We start from the raw sequence: 17,139 nt of genomic DNA on the forward strand, positions 1-17,139 counted from the left end.
CTAGGGGTAGCCTTGTGGGATTCCTGTTGCAACAGTGACTGATTTGAACACAAGTTATCCTAAACAATGCATTTCAGCTCAGTAGTTCTCTTTGTGTTATAAGAGTCTAAAAAAAGGTCTGTCATAAGGGTGAGTGTTTCCTAAACAAGGAAAAAAAATTCTGAAAGCCAACCACCAAATGTCTACCTTGTTTCTCAAGTTTCTAAAACAGAAATCAAGGGCTCTTCAAAACTAGGATCCTGAAGGAGAGCCAATTTCAAAGGCTTCTGTTGGAGATTACTGGATTACTGACAGCAGACTGAAGACGTCACATCTGGAGGTAAACCTTGAAGAAATTCAAGACCATATGATTGACAAATGCTTTTAGTGTAAATGAGAAAAGTAAGTATCTGACTAAAAATAGTGGGAATTTAAAAATTCAAACCATGAGAAAAAGACACACTTGTGCAAAGAGCATACTAATATCTGTTGCATGGCTGTGTTGGAAACAGTCATGTGGAGCATCATCTGGCCTCTGTCCAACTCTCTGTGCTTTGATGTTAGTTCTTGATCTATGTAAGGACAGGAGCATTTCAGAGGATCTGTATTGAAGATCTGGGATAAATATGACACAGAAGTTCCATAAATGCTTCCAGTTTTGTAACTCTTGCATGAGTTTGATAATATCTGGGTCCTCCACAGGACACTATCACATGCTCCTAGTGGCTCTTAAAGACAGCAGCTCTGATGCAGGTGGCACTTGAGGAGTGAGAGGCAATCACCTGACACAGACCTATTGCCCAGGTCTTAGTATTTAGAGCTCTGTCCATGTGGCTGCACAGCTTGTACCACTGCTGTGAATGCTTGGTGCTTGCGAGGAAATATTCTACCAAGCTCATAGAAAACAAAAAATTGAATCAGGGTTCAGATTAAAACAGGTAGTTTTGTGAGTTCCCCGTAAGTGCCCATGCTCAGGGAGAACAGGAGAGATGTGCTATGTGAGCTGCATGCCAATCAAAACAGCTGGAATTTTTAATAGCTAATAAGAGCAACTATCTATTCAGGCAGAAGGTATAAGCAAATAGCAATTCATGGAGATGATTTCATAGATAATTTCTGCATAACAAACTTTATCTGAAAATCATGAGCTGTTCCTGCTCCATTCTGGCAGGAGGTGGGGAAGCATTCAATGACTTACATTATTTATGACTTATTCATACAGCTCAGAATGCACTTCTAATATGTATGCTCGGCATCTTTTATAGATGAAGGCCTTCCTTCTGCAGGGCTGTGTATTGAGGATCTTTCAAAGCTGCTAAATTTAATTTAGGAAACGGGTGTATATCTGTGACTTCCTTTGTCTTTTCAGTCTCGGTTAAAGGTTGCTTCCTTCCTTTCTTTAATTGTATTGATTTAACTTTTTCACATAATTGGACAAAATCCTCTAGAATAATCAATTTTGAAGAAAATCAGGCTTTGATAAACAACTGATTAGAGTTGTTCTTTGATAGTGTACTGGCAGTAGTGGGCTCTGCTTAGACCTTTTAGTTTTGTTTGGGGCATAAATTCATGATAACTGTTACTGTGCATACTAGTGTGCAGCACTGCAGGTGCTGTGAAAAAGATGGGATGAGTCACAAAAGTGAAGAAGTGGTAGCTGTAGTGTTGGCAGTAACCTTTTCCATCCTCCAGTCACCCAAGCAGTCTCTGGTAATCAGGTGCAAGTTTATGTACTGGACCAGAAAAATGGTTAGATAAAGTTGAGGGGATAGGTGGTAAGACAGTTTTGTGTAGGCAGGCAGTCCTATTTTTCAATTATACTTACTTATCCATCCAGGCAATGTTTTGGTTTAGGTTTGCTAGATAATCTTTTATGTCTGCTGCTGGTAATCATAATGCTGGTTGTGCATTATAATTCAATAATGCAATCAATTCATTATTCAGTTACCTGTTTGGCTTTTGTGCACCTCAGTTGCTGAGCATGTTGCATGTGACTTCATGGTGTAGTTTTTCTTAAAAAGTCTGTTCAGCTGATTAAGCTTTAGCTTACAAGCCCAGATGGATGTGGAATACTAAAATTAGAATCTTTGGATCTTTATTCATATAGGATCAGTGTATTTTTTGGGGGTAGCTCTATCTAGCAGCAAAGGCGTTCAGTTTCCTCCTCTTGGCCTCTGTGTTCCCTGTCCCAGTGTTTGCCATGTTAAACACTGCTGACAAGAGCTATCAGCAGCTCTCGTTTGTACACTGATGTGGCAGTCACCCTCTTAGTTGATCCTAAGCATGCATGCCTCACACCTCTGCAGGTTAGTCCCGACTCTGCTTGGAGAATCCATAGATGAGTATATATATCTCATCAACCTGTTGATTTAGAAGCAGAAATACCTCCCCCAACAGATATCTTCCCTTCAGCTGTGTGTTTGTGATACCCACTACTTAATGGGTTTTCTTTCATGCAGACATATGGCTTTCCATTTTTGTAAAATCTTGCCATTTTCTCTTTAAAACTTCTACTTCTGCTTATCATCATTCAGAATGATGGCATGTTATGGTAATTCATGCATTTAATATGAGGAAAGCTTTTGGAGCCACATTTAACTTTATTTAAGAAAATTTTTTAATTTCAACTTTCATGCATTTTCAGTCCCCTAGATGAGGGGATTGCTTGTGACTGTCCTGGTTTTCCTGAGATGATTTGGTAATTGAGGGCACAGAATATTGTAGCTGGGATCTACTGGAATTTCAGGAGGAGGATGCTTTACGGGTGTTGGGACCTGGGTATTTCATTTCCCCAGTACTACAAGTGCAGATTGTAGTGAGAACACTCAAACAGTGTCCCCTCATCTCCCCTGACTCCCCTGTTCTGTGCCAAGTGATTGCAGAGCACCAATCTATGTGCTCATCCAGAAAAAGAAAGGAAGTGCTGAGGAAAAGTAATCATTTCAGTGTTAACAAAGCCAGGTGTCCATCTCTGGTAGTAATGGGCTCCTTAAGCAGCTTGCTAGCTGCCACAATTCTAATAAGGAATCAAATAATAAGGTAATAATATGAACAAATGGCTCTTGGTGGAGCCTGCAGGACCTGCACACCCAGTATTATTTCAACTCAGCAGTGGAGGGTTGGAAAAAACCACAGCGTTTACTTAGAGTAAACTTAGCCAGACCGCTCAAATCTTAAAAATTGCTACATTTTCTGCTGCATGGGGGGCTGTCATGGTTTGAAAAAGTTTTACAGAAGAAGAAATCCCAATAAGAGTTGTGAATGTGAGGACTTAGGAAAATGTAGGAGAAAACAGAGCAGAATTAGAGTGGAGGAAGAAAGCTGGTGACAGTTTTTACCAAGGATTTGGCTAGTAGGATGCAGAGAGGGACAGGATTATCAGTTACTTTAGATAAAATCTGGGCTTTTGTTTTGTAACCAGAACCTTTTCAGTCTTTGTCCTAGTGCATTCGATGAAGACCCTCAAAGGATATTCCTCAGTTCATGATTCCCACTTTCCATATCACCCTGAACAAGAGGTGCTGGTTTGTAGCTATAGCACAGAGAAAACAGTCAATGAGAAAAAACACAGCCTGTAATGAACTACCAGGACAAATCTACCCAGGGAGAGCTGAGCATCTTCTGGCATAGCACTTTTAGCTGTTTTAAGTACCAAAAGCGCATAGGCAAGTGTGCAGCTGATGTGTTATGAGCCACATCTAAGCAAATTAATCTTATTTCTGTGAGGAAAGTAAATTTGCCTGAATTTTTCTCTTTGCAATGAAATATTTAAACTAGCTGCTCCTTCCTGCATTTGTGTATATTATGGTTTTTCAGAAATTTTGCTCTCAACCTGTCTGTCAGCTTATGGTCAGCTCATACCCAGCAGTCTATTTCCATCAATAAGGTTAAAACAGCAACGAAAATCTAAATTTTTTGATGCTTGCTTGTGAAATAGCACATTTTTCTTGGTATTAAGCAGCTTTTTTCACGCCAAACAACTGTATCGCTTCTACATATGATGACGCAAAAGGAATATTTTTCTGCTTAAATCTCTTATCAGCATGTGCATACGTGGACTGAATAAAGGCAGGAATTTGCATGTCAAGTTACTGCTGTGCAGCTGTTGCCCTTTTCATGATGCACATGATAATTTTAAAAACATGAGTTCTTCTGCAAGCACATCAAAGTTCTCTTCCAGAAAACGGTCACTCTTCTCCCTCTGCAATTAAATCAAGCCCACAGGCACCTCTACCTTGATTTATTTTTTATAAACAATACCCTTATCTACTATGCTCATATAGATTGCTTCCTTCAAGATGCTTGCTTTTCCACTTTGAATCATACATTTGATTGAATTGTAACTAAAATAGAGTAGATTAAAATACCTGTGATCAAGCAGTCACTTGATTCCCTGAGAGGAATCACTTCACAATTCTCACTTCACTGATCTTGTGGTTTTATCCACATTTCCTGTTGTTAGTAGATTTCAATTTCAACTGCTTGATTTTTTTTTTCTTTATTTTCTCTGGGCCCTTTACTTCCTGTATATTCCTGTGAATGTCAGAACATGTCTCTTTTTGTGCTACATTTTTAAACTGGAATGTTGCTGTGATAACACTAGGTTTTAAAAGACTGCCAGTCCTACTTGTTAAAGAAAATGCTCTTGTAAGAGCCTTTAGGTGTCAGTCATTGAGTTATAATTTTTGAGAATTTTTGCTTCCATAAACTTGAAAAAGTGGGTGTGTTGGTTGTTCTTGTTTTCTGATGGCTTTTAAAGCAAAATCTTTTCTAAAGAAAAGGCGACCAGAGAAACAGTGAGATGTATTCCAGCAGACGCAAGTTTAACTTCAAGTGGTTTTGGCCATATATTTCTAGGAACAAGGTGTTTCCAGTGTGGGTTTAGATGGAAATGATGTAGTTAACCTTACTACTTCAATTTTTTTTTTATACTTATGCTGTTTTGAGCTTTGTAGATGTTTCACCCCTTGTGATATCTGTGTAGCTTCCTGTATTAGTTCATTCTCATGTTCTTGGAGATGGAATGAGGCACAGTGAATTACTTAAGTAAGATCATGCAGGAAACTGATGGGGGATCCACTGCAGCATAGCCTTATCCTCTTACTGCATTATCTTTGATTTTTAGTAAGTTTGACTCATTTTTTTGTGTAAGCTTATGTCACCAGAGGTGGTTAGTTCAGCCCCAAATTCTCTCCCTGTGGGAAAAACTGTTGAGATGAGATTTTGGATGTGGGAACGAGCTTTGACTAAATATGGGCACTGAGGATACCAAAATCTGTATGACCACATTGACTTTGGCGTGTGAGATTGGATAAAGGTGCCACTTCTGCCAGTGTCTCCCAGTTGTCCCTCTTGAAGTCAAACCCTACAGGAGGCCTGCTCTAGGGGTGTGCTTTTGTGATTTACTAATATTTCTGTAAGTTTTTTGAGTGAGACTGGATTGCACGTGCATGTTTCTGATCTTTGTAAGCACTAAGGTAAACATCATCTTTGATTGGTTTGCATAAAGTCTTCAAGTGTTTGTTTCTCATTGTGGCTGGGATATACTACTGGTCACTTTTTGGTGCCTTTTATTTGGATAAATTTAGCTGAAAGCCCTTACCACATGGTGTAAGGCTTAACACACGCTAGCTCTTCATTTGCTTGGGTCATCCAAGCTGTGCACTAGGATTTAAATATTGCCCTCCCTCTTTGTCTTTCCATTCCCAGCTGGGGCACAAAAATATTTTGAATAGAGTTCTATTAAAACTAGTAGGATTTCAGGTTTTCAGCCACTACCCAGGATGCCTGGATGAACATAAATGTGAATAGCAAATCACTGAGTTGCAGTGAATGAATTATTGTTAATAAGCAGTCTTGGTTTGTTTTTTTTTTTCTTTCCTTGTAATAAAACTCAGCTTATGGATAAAATTTTGCTAAAATGTAGGCGATAGGGGGGGTAAACACTTTCAGAATAAATTTTAGTCTTGTCCCTGCAGGATCCTGCTAGTTACTGGGTAGTCTTAAAATTACCTCTCTTCCTCAAATCACTTAAATCTTTAAAAATAAAAAAACACTGCCCAAATAACATGTCTGCAGCATAAAGAAATAGTCTAGTTACTGTTATTTGGAGGAAAGGGGAGTTAATTTTATCTTATCCCTGTCTGATACTACATTTCATTAATTTCTGCTGGAAGAAAAAAGCAGCAGGTGTCCAGCTCACACCCATCTTTTTCCATCAAAATAATTTGCTCTCTCTTTAACTTCAATTCCGTAATCTATTTTCTCTTCCTGCTCATTACCTTACTTTACTACCATCACTGGAGTGAGCAGGACTCCCAGAGAAGGGGAAACAGGATGTGGTGGATCAGTTTACATGTTTGATAGTGAGGAAGGGCTCAGAGGAGGGGTCACTCCATCCTCTTGAGGGGTCAACAAGAGGCAGCCTATTTTTGGCAACAAAAATGGTGTCTACCCATTACAACTGCCTGGTTGAGACTGAAACCCAGACAGAAGGGCACAGCCTCCCTGGGTAGATGCTTACACCAAGACAGGCCTCCTGAAGGCTGCGAGAGCCAACTGAACCATCCTGACATCTCCTGGGAAAGCAATACAGCTAGCTGCAAGCAGTCCATGGGACCCCTGCAATGTGTAGAGGACAGTTTCTTGGTCCAGGTATGGGACAAAACAACCAGAAATGAGTACTTGCTGGATCTGGTGCTTACCAGTGGGGATGAGCTCATTAAAGGAGTTAACATTGGTGACATACTGGGCTGCAACAGCCTTGCCCTAATTGAGTTTGTCATCTCTAGGAGCACAGTCAAGACCCTGAACATTGAAAGGGTGAAATTCCAGCTATTGAAGGGGTTGGTGAATAAGATCTCTGGGGTAGCTGTCCCTAAGATCAGAGGGGCTGACTAGTGGCTTAAGGCCACTTTTCTGAGAGTCAAGGATTCTCTATCCCAGTGTGTAGGAAATCAAGCAAAGCAGGCTGGAAACTGAGATGAGTGAGCAAGGATCTGACTCTCAGACTGAACAGGAAGGAGGAAATGCAGAGCCAGCAGAAACAGACACAGGTGACCTGGGAAGAGTACAGGGATATAGTTTGAATTGTAGGGATAGAGTCAGGAAAGCAAAGGCAAAACTGGAACAGGACTTGGCAAGGGATGTGGAGAATAACAAGAAGGGATTCTGTAAATGCATAGGTCAGAAAAAAGGAGAGTGTACCCCCCAGTAAGGAAGAAGAGTGAACTGGTGTGACTGATATGTAGAAAGCTGTGGTACTCAATAAGGACTTTTCCTCAGTCTTCACTGGAAGTCAGACTTTCCTCAAGCCTCTGATCCTCTGAGTCAGTGTGAGGGGAATGAAGTCCCTCCCACTATAAATGAAGAGCAGGTATGGGATGATTTGATGCAGCTGAATAGCCACAAGTCTACACAACCTAATGACATACATCCCTTCAGGGTAGGCTGAAGGCTGATGTTGTTGCCAAGCCATCCAGCTCTGGGGTTCCCAGCATAGGAAAGAAGAGAACCTATTAGAAAGGGTCCAGAGGAGGGCCACAAAGATGAACAGAGATGGAGCACCTCTCTTATAAAGACAGGCTGAAAACTAATCTGGGTAAAGATCAGGGGAAAACTTGTTTTATTTACCAATTATTTATGAAACCCCTAAAAATCCATGTTTAGAGGTGCTGAGTCTTAATCTACCTGTGCAAGAATCTAAAGTTTTGGAGGGGGAATAAAGAGAGCAGAAATAAAAACAAAATCAAAAAAACTCCAACCTGGATTAAGCCCCTGGACGCTCCTTCTTTGCTTGGAATGATTGGTATAATTAAGTTTTGTGTCATTCATTGCTTTATACTTGTGCTGACCTGCTTTGCTGGATCAGGGTATAGTTAAGAGATTTAAGCTTATATCCAGCTCTAAGCTCAGGCCCAGTGGTAAAGTTGAGGATTATTTAAAAAAAAAAGCAGACTACTTGCAGTTCTGTATCTTCAAAATGTTATTAAAACAAACTTTCAAATTTGAAAAGGACTGATTTTTTTTCCTTTGTTAAATTTTTTTTTTTATGTGTTCCAAACAAGATTTTTCAAAGTAGTTTGTCACCATATTCAGCAGCTGAGCCTGGGGCTGGAAGTAAATTTGACAGTGTGCAGGGATCATTAATGCTGGCTGGAGAGCAGTGCAGCACTTGTTTCTTGGCAAGAAATCATGTAAATAATCAGCAGGGTCCCAGAAGGTCATCCTCCTTCAAGTGTTGCCTAAAAGGCTTTTGCTCTTTTTTTTTTCCTCTGTTTGAATTGATCCTGTCCAACAGGGTCTGGCTTTGTACATAAATCCTTGCTTAAGCTTTCAGTCTGCGCTCTGGCTACACTAAGCTGACTCATACTTCTTGGTGTACAAAACTCAAAACATATTCCTAGTTGGACAATGATGATATTTACTAGAGCTGTGCCCTGAAAAGCTCTGCTCCCTTGCTGCGCTGCCCATTGTGTCTGTAACAGCTGCTTCAGGCTCCTGCCTCGCTCTGTGCTGTACTGCTCCACAATGGGAGCTGGCGTGGCTTGGCAGTACAGACGCTGCTCAAACTTGTGCCTCTGAATTAGCTGGTCATGGCTGGTAAATTCCACTCTGTTCCCAGTGCCAAGCAAAATGAAGAGCTAGCCCGGGAAAAAAGGCACTGCTATGAGCTCGTACTAGATAAACCTTTTGTTCTATGTTCTGAAGAATTTTAAAGAAACTCTTTCCTATGTCCAGAAATTGAAGTGTACTCCTAAAATTAATCTGTTTTTCATGATCCTGGACCTTGGTATCATGCATCTAGAGAAAATAACATCTAGGTAACTACTGGTTCCACTTTGTTTTCAATTTATCAGATCAGTATAATTTGTGTAGAAGTTGTTCTGTAAAAAAAAAAACAAACCCAAAAAAAAAGCCCTGAAGTCCTTTCTCCTTCCCTTTCTCTGCACTGTTAAGAAATCTTGTGTTTGGACTTTGTCAGTGTCTTGCAGCCCTGATCCTGCCTTTACCAAGATCAGGACTAAGGTGTCCCCTGAAGAGCTTTCAAGTACATTGAAGAAATAAACTATGCTTGGATCACTATTCCTTTGACAATTTTACTGAAACAGAGATAACTGTTTTGAATTTGATCAAAAATGAATTAATAGAAAATGTGGTTATAGATATGGTTGTGAGGTAAGCAAAAAATCTGTACACTGAGAATCTTTTCAATATTTGATTTTAGGTTAATGTGCTGAAAGTCCCCTTTCAGTTGACTGAAGGACTTTACAATGTGGGGAGGAGGCATAACTGTCCATATTTTTAATTTGACCGGATTTTGAAGAAAAGTGAAAATTTGCTGAGATCACGTGTACCTTTTGAATTGCTGGATCTGGAAAGTTTTGATGGATAACAAGTAAATATGCAATTCAGTAGATCACGTCAGTCTACAACTTGTGTTCCCAGACTTGGGATGATGAAGCGAAGTGTGTGCATTTAGGTTAGTGCAAAATAGTTTTTTGCACTTCAAGAAGCAACATTTCAAATAAAACCCTGTAACTTAAAGTATTGTATCCCCTCTGGACATGCTGGTTTTTAACTCTGAATCCAGCCAGAGACACATAGCAGCAATGTGTGAGCAAAATTGCTTTTGACTTTGGTCAGAGTAGGCTTTCACAGGACAAACAAGTGTTTGACCTAATAACACTGATCCAAGCCTCATTTATTTGGGACACAACATGGCAACTTTCATATCCACTCAGACAGGCACTCTTATTCCAAGGTCACATCACAAAGGTGTATACAGAATAAACTATCTGTTGTTCAATTTATCTATGTCAGGAGGACAGAAAGGAGGACTGACCCTGCCAGATCTTGATCCAGTTGTGTTTCACAGACAGGTACTGCTGTTGGAGTAATGACACCCCTGTGCTCCTGGGATAATGAGTGTCAGCATGATTCTTCTCTAACTGGCCTCAAATGCTTTTTTCAAGACATGTAATGGTTTGATAGCCCATCATGATGTGTACTGTAGAGTGAGTGCTTTGCCTTGCATGAATCCCTGATTTTTCTGAATATTTCAGCTGCTTCTTCCTCTGCTTTAAAGAAAATAGATATTGATGTATATGATGGTTGCAAAAACTTATTGCTGTTACATGTAAAGATGAAAAGAGCCATGTGAGCATTGAACAGTGACAATGCTGTGGACTGTGACAGAAGCTGAGAAAACCGACACTGAGGGTCCTAGGTTTAAAAAAAACTAACCAACAAAAAAACTTGTAGATGAATGGTATCTACTGCTACATCCTTCATGGCATTAAGAAAATCAACACAAAAAACTATAGAACTGTTATGTGATTGAAACTTTAAGTCTCAAAAAAGAGACTTAAGTCTCAAAAAAGAGATTTTTAAGTCTCTGTAAACACTTTGAAGTTACACTGTACACTGCTTCCAGCGTTCAGAAACTTGGTTCCATAAGCACTAACTGTAATTGTAGGTTGTACATGGAACTCATTTCAAAATTAACAAGAAACCCACCAAAATAGTTAAATGTCACCTCTGACACAAACCATGCACAACATTTTATTAATATAGAGACACTTTGTTTCCCAGCATTTCTTATGGAGAAATAGATGTGTTCAGGAAGCAGGGGCATAGGAAGTTGGGAGTACTTCTGGTATTTGGACTGTTCTTTAAGTTCACTGGGTTTTTTTGTGTGCATCCTTTTTATCTATATGAACGAAAGCTGCAGTTCTTGTTCAGGTCCAGAATGGTGTACTTCTGTTATGTTAACAAATGGCAGCCTGATGGAGTAATAAATAATTTATGAACTTGGGATATTGATTTTTCTTCAGTGCTTATAGGAAATTATACGCTTGTGGCTTCAAGAAATAATTGGTCCAATTTAATCGCATAAAAATTATAGTCCTTTTTAATTCTTTTCAAATGGAAATTTAATGACCGCTGGGTGTGTTACAGAACAGAAGAGAGGATGTCTGCTTGGACTGAAGGAATAGGAGGGCCAGAAACAGCAGGTTTTACAGGTCTAATAAAAAAATTATCGCTATGGCAGTGGTTTTGAATGAAGGCTAATGGACACTTGTCTGATCACAAATTGGACTTTTCACAAGGAAATACTGTGAATTATAATAAAGACACTTAGTATCACAATGCAGACTAAAGGTACAGAGGCCTGGCATATTAGGAAAAAAATACTTCATTTGTAAAGCCTCATTGAATAGGAGGCAGATTTTGCTTTAATGCAAAATACATTTTCTGGTGTACTGCTCTTCTATGTAAGCTCTGTAGCTGGGAGCAGAGGTAAAAACCAAAGACGGAGAAGGAAGTGATTTCAGCAACTTCACAGAAAGTAAGTCTGAATTTTTTTTTTTTTGGGGGGTGGGGGGAGGGACATCCTGTTATTTGGTCAAGATGTTCCTGACTTTCTAATTAAAATATAAGTAGCTTGTAGAACATACCTCCCTGAATATTCAAGTTTGAAAGAGCTGCATTGACCAGCTTCCTCAGCATATAAAAAGAAATTGTGTGGCGGTTCTGCACTCCTTGCTTAAAAGTCAAGCATATTCACCTACAAGCAGGTTTTAGTGAAATCACACATTACACTGTCTTTTTAACATTCTAAGGGGTTGGGGTTTTTTTTAAATGAAATCCACCAGGAAATGGACCTTTTATAAAACAGATATACTAGAACAAAGTTTCTAACTGCTCTGGAGCAATAATTAACTTCCATCTTCACATCGTAAATGTAAAAGAATAAGTATGGTTTCATGAGGCTCAAACTTACAATTTTTTTCTGAGTGAAAAAGGGAAAATCAAACTCTTATTTCTGTCTGTGGGAGAGTATCACTTGAGCTGGATGTAAAGCTTATGTAGTCTAATCCATTCTGCCCATCAATAGGAGGAACAAAGCAAACAGGCACTAGTGAAAAATGGAGAAGCTGCCAATAATATCAGCACTAATAATGAGATGGTATTAATAATAACGCATCCTAGTGACTCTTGTAATGCTTATTGTGGGTTTAATGTGGCATGTCAAATGTTAGCTGGGGGCTGAGAGTTGCAGAACATCTCAAAACATTTTCCAGGGGAATAAAGCAGATTCAGGAACCATGACACAGGTAAAAAAGCCAAATATCTTTACAGCCATGTCTTCTGCCAGCACTGGGCATTGGAACCGTACTACTGGGGTTTCAATCCAGTGTGCTGCCTGCTGGGAGGGGACAGCTGTATGTGCATAGCTACACTATTTTAGGGGTATAGTCTGCTAAGGGGATGTACCAGATGTGGGTGTTTCCTATACGCCATGTCTTCTGAGAAATGTGGGACTTCTGGTGTCCTTTGGATAGCTTACTCCTATGCCAGATAACAGGAGAGGCTCTCTACCATGAGGGTGGTGAGGCACACTGGAACAGGCTATACTGGGAAGCTGTGGATGCCCATCCCTGGAAGCGTTCATGGCCAAGTTAGATGTTCATGACTCTGGTGTAATGGAAGGTGTCCCTGCCTATGGCAGAGGGAGTTGGAACTAGATGATATTTAAGTTCCCTTCAAACCCAAACTATTCTATGCTTTGTGGTACTCATGGCCTTAAATAAGCATAGTGATGGTGTGCAGACATTGCAAGAACAATGCTCATAGTTCACTTTAGGTGGATGAAGTGAAGGTTTTTCTTCTTCCTGGAACTGGAGTTTTCTTCACTCATTGCTGGCCAACACAGAGAAGCTAAAACTAAGACTGGGTTTTCTGTTAAAAGCATGACATTGTTGCTATTGCTGTAGCAGGAATGTATTGTGGTGGTTTTACTGGACATAATGACCTGTTTCTAAATGTGATTTTTGAATCTGCAGGTTTTTAGTTCTGAACACTGTTAATGGCTGGATAAGAACAGTCTTCTTGACTGTTTTATTAAAAACTCACAGTAGCTATTATTAAAAATTCTATAACTATAGTATTCTATAAATATAGTATTCAAAACTTCAACAAACACTTTATGACCACCAAATATTTACTTTATGATTAGGGTAATAATAATGTTATTAAATATGACATTATGAGTCTTTATTCTGTTTTGATGCACAAACATATGCAAATAACTTAAATTAGCATACTTATGAGTGAAATTTCAATGGCAAGTTTATTAATAAATCCTTGCATAGTGTTCAGACTGATAACATTAGCTCCGTCTACCCTTTTATTTGGGCAGCTAATGATTTTTTTTCTCACTAGTTGTCAATTCTGAATTGATGACAGATTAGAACAAACAGGATGTGGCTGCAGAATGCCTAAAGCTACACTTTGTTGATAAATTGCTGGTTCAGATCCATTTTGGGTTGGGAAGCGAGCAGTGACCAAAGATCACATTGAAAGATGCCTTACTGGTCTGTATGAAATAAGATCCTAATGTGCCCTGCAGCACAGGCACTTGGGGAGGGACAGAGGCAGAGAGAAGCTCATGAGCATGCTGTGTTTTACATTCTCTCTAAATATCTTCTGGAAGATGGCCTTGCTTTCATACAAAGGCAGGGTTCATGATGGCAGGGCCTGTGGCAGCATGTACAGGCTGCAGCGCAGTGGGGGTGTGAAGCTTATATTATTTGGCAACATGTTGCCTGTGAGAAGGAAAAGAAGTAATTTGCTTAGGCACCGAGGCAGAAGAATCTTTGTAATCTTGAACTGCACTGAGTCTGAGGAAAGCGTTCTTTTCCTCTACAGACAACAGACTGGGGCCCAGCTGTTGGGATTCCAGCAAAAAGTACAGGAGGTGCAGGCTGTACTGTACTGGGAGACAGCTGGGAGCACAGAGTTGGGACTGCTCTCACTGCAGGGCACCGCTGGCTGCTAACGCCAGCTGCGTGCCAGGGACGGAAAGGAGCAGGAGAGCTCAGGGCCAGTGGTGCTGGGTGACTTGTGGGAGAGAGGAAGCTGGCAACTGAAGAGAGCTGAGACAGAGCTCAGTCACCTGCAGCACCTTTGTTCTTCAGTGTCCTGCTGTCTGTGTGTGCCCTTTTTAAATATAGATGCTTTTGAAAATGCTCTCTATGACAGTTAAGGTTATTATCACAGATCTTCTAAATGTGCTGTAAAAATCTGAAGTTGTTGAGGTGTCCAGCTGAGCCCCTGCATTAGCAAAACCCTTACAGCTCAGATTCTGTTTGATAAAGCACTTGCAAGCACAATTCTCTAACACCAATGGTGCTGGAAAATACTTGCAAACGCTTTGTTTGTACAACCTCTAAATTCCACAACAGTACAGATAGTCAGTATATAGCCTGGTAACTGTTTCTCATTCTAAGCTGGTTTGTTTCTTTGCTTGAGAGTATGGATTCTACACTCTGGAGAGAAAGCAGAGTTTACTGTTCCATTAGAAAATTTTATTTTCCTGGAGGCAGCATAGATCTCCTGGACTGTTAAGTTATCTGTCACTGTCTAATCACAGAAAATCTGTTGCTTGTACAGCATGCCTTGACTGAATCTCTGCTAAAAAGGTAGGATGTTATTTCTGTGTGTAGAATGAGGTTTGGAACAACAGAGGTTTGCATTTGGCATCTTGCTGATTAAACCTTGTCGAAAAAGACAAGTTTGGTTAGCCTAACTAGGAGGTAGAGGAAAGACACAGCCAAAGGGCACTGAGTTTTTTCATTGCATAATTGGACCTGATTTGATTCAAAAACAATGGTGCACAGCTATGAATTAGGCAATATGTTACTGCCTTGAGCTACTTCTACTGATACTCTGGTCAGAAAGTCGAGAAAGACAATCTCTCTGCTATCTTGCTGTCTGTGGAGCAACTAACTAAAAAAATAATTATCTAGCAGTTTCTTACCTAAAACCTAAGTGAGAATCCATTTGAGAATCCATTTGACAGATACACAAAAAAAGGTCTGCTGTTCCTGCACCTGGCAATTATTGTTCTATCAGTCTGGAGAGTACCCAGATTCCCTACACAGACCCATGCTGTGGTTTGTTTAGGAGAATGTCCAACAGGAGCTGTACTTCAACGATCTTTGCAGGTCTCTTCCAGCTCAGGAAATTCTGTGATTGTGTTTTCTTTTTGCCCTTTTGTCCTCTTTGTCCTAAAGTTCTAGCTATGACCCTTTTAAATATTTGAGTGAGTTTATCCTCACACAGGATGACATTTCTCAGAAAATATAGCTGGTTATCAAGATCCCAGAGCATATGTGCTTCTTGGCAGTTGGCTGGTTGCTACTTCATGGACATGAAATAGAAGAGGGGAAGGAGAAATGACAGTTTGGAGTTTGCAATTGAATTGATCAGTTTGTTCCTAGGGATGAAGAACTTTATGAGGAAGCTGGGCAAAATGAGGTTTGGGGAATTTGATGGGTGTTTGAGGAAAGTGCTGCCAAGCAGATGGGCTAACAGCAATAAAGGGGAAGTGATGGTGTAAATCAGGCAAAAAAAAAAAAAAGTGGGAGTGGAAGCACTGATCGCAAGGATGAGTGTAGACTACAAAAAACTCCACTGTCATCCCAGTGATCCTGAGTCAGTCTCGTCCCAGGCTGAGGTATAGATACTCCATGTTTTTTCCTCTATAATGAGTTCTGCCAAGAAGACCAAGTATTTCAAAAACTTGATTTTTTTTTTTTTTTTTTTTTTAATAATAACAGTCTAAGCTAGGAAAATTAACATGGTAAAACCGAAACCTTTGGCTGTGTAATACAAAATAGAGCTTAGATTGTGAGTAACTCTTCCCTGTGTTACTTCACGGGAGGTAAGTGCTTTCAGGCTCTGTCTCACTCAGCTCTCATGCCAGGTGAATTTCAGAGCGCGGCTGCTCTTATCCTCAGTCCTGCCGCAGGCTGTGCCGAGTTTCGCTCCGCCATGGAATAACCCGGGTCGGAAGGGCCCCGAGAGCGCCTCGCCAAGCGCCCAAGTGCTCGGGGCAGCGCTGGAGGCGGCCGGGGCTCGGCCCAGGAGCCCGGGAAAACAAAGACAGAGCCTGCACGGCCTCACCGCGCTGTCACCTCCCTGTCCCCGCCGTGGAAAGCGCGTGCGAATGTCCCTGCCCCGGGAACAGCGCAGGGTGTCTGTGTGGGGAGCACAGCGGGCTCGGGGAGCGCTGCCAGCCCCGGGCAGGCGGGGCTGGCCCGCGGGAACCGCAGCAGTGAGAACCGCAGCGACACCGCTCTGCTCCCACACGGAGCGGACGTGCTTCCCGCAAAGAACTGCGCAGGCGGGCCGGTTAGCTCAGTTGGTTAGAGCGTGGTGCTAATAACGCCAAGGTCGCGGGTTCGATCCCCGTACGGGCCAGTGCTTTTGTGCCCGTCCCGCCGCCGATTCCGGCGGTCCCTCGGCTCCAGCCCAGCGCCCGCGGGAGCGCGGCACCCGCTGACGGGACAGGCCAGGGACGGATGCGGAGGGGACGCGAAACAGCCGAACGACGGTTAATAAATGAAATAATGCGTGGAGGAAGTGTACGGAGGGAGGTTTTAAATCTTTCCGTAGCTTGTCGCCGAAGTTTTCCCTGTTTTGCCCCGCGGCACTTTGTTCGAGTGCTTCTGTTAAATAGCGTTAGGCCGAAAGAAATCTTGCAGGAATTCACAAGGTCTCCCCTTCCAGCGAATAATCCCAGGGAACTAAAATGTCAAGTGTTTAGCTTTGTGTTAGTGTCACTCTTCGATAGCTCTGTGTCAGGGGCTGGAAGACGCTAAAGACAGTAGGGTTTTATTGTTTTTCTTCCTGTGAAGCAGGAAGACAAGCAGATCTCCCTTGGCAGCCTGATTTTTCATAGAATGTTCTGAACTCCATATAGAAAGTAGCCAAACTTGAGAGGCACACTGTAATGCGAGTCTTAATTTTTATGGGCGTGCTATTTATTCAAGAAAAAGTTCCAGGCCAAACAGATGTTTCGTAATGGAGCACTGCAGGAGTGGCCAAGATGGACCTCTGCCAGCTCAACCTGCCTCTGTAAGTTTTCCCTCTAAGAAACTTCTCTCAGACGCTCAGGGCAGTTATTATTTTTGTCCTATCTGCCTCTGAACTGAAATGAGACTTCTCCAGAGGAGGGAAACTTTCTGGTGTAAATGTTTTCATTGTGGTTTCATTGTGGAAACCACTGATTTTGTTATTAGAGCTGCATACATGCAGGTCACAGCTTCTTTGGGAAAATGCTTTGAGGTAACAGCATTCTATTGACTTCTT

The 17,139-nt window shown here is 41.2% G+C and overlaps 1 non-coding gene across 1 annotated transcript; it reads left to right on the top strand.

The window, feature by feature from the left end:
- Positions 1 to 16,174: 16,174 nt before the first annotated feature.
- Positions 16,175 to 16,248, top strand: TRNAI-AAU. Its single transcript has one exon. It is a non-coding gene; the product is annotated as a tRNA-Ile (tRNA).
- Positions 16,249 to 17,139: the final 891 nt, after the last annotated feature.

Source organism: Pyrgilauda ruficollis, unplaced genomic scaffold, assembly GCF_017590135.1.
Source record: "Pyrgilauda ruficollis isolate IOZ18807 unplaced genomic scaffold, ASM1759013v1 scaffold17, whole genome shotgun sequence".
NCBI lineage: Eukaryota > Metazoa > Chordata > Aves > Passeriformes > Passeridae > Pyrgilauda > Pyrgilauda ruficollis.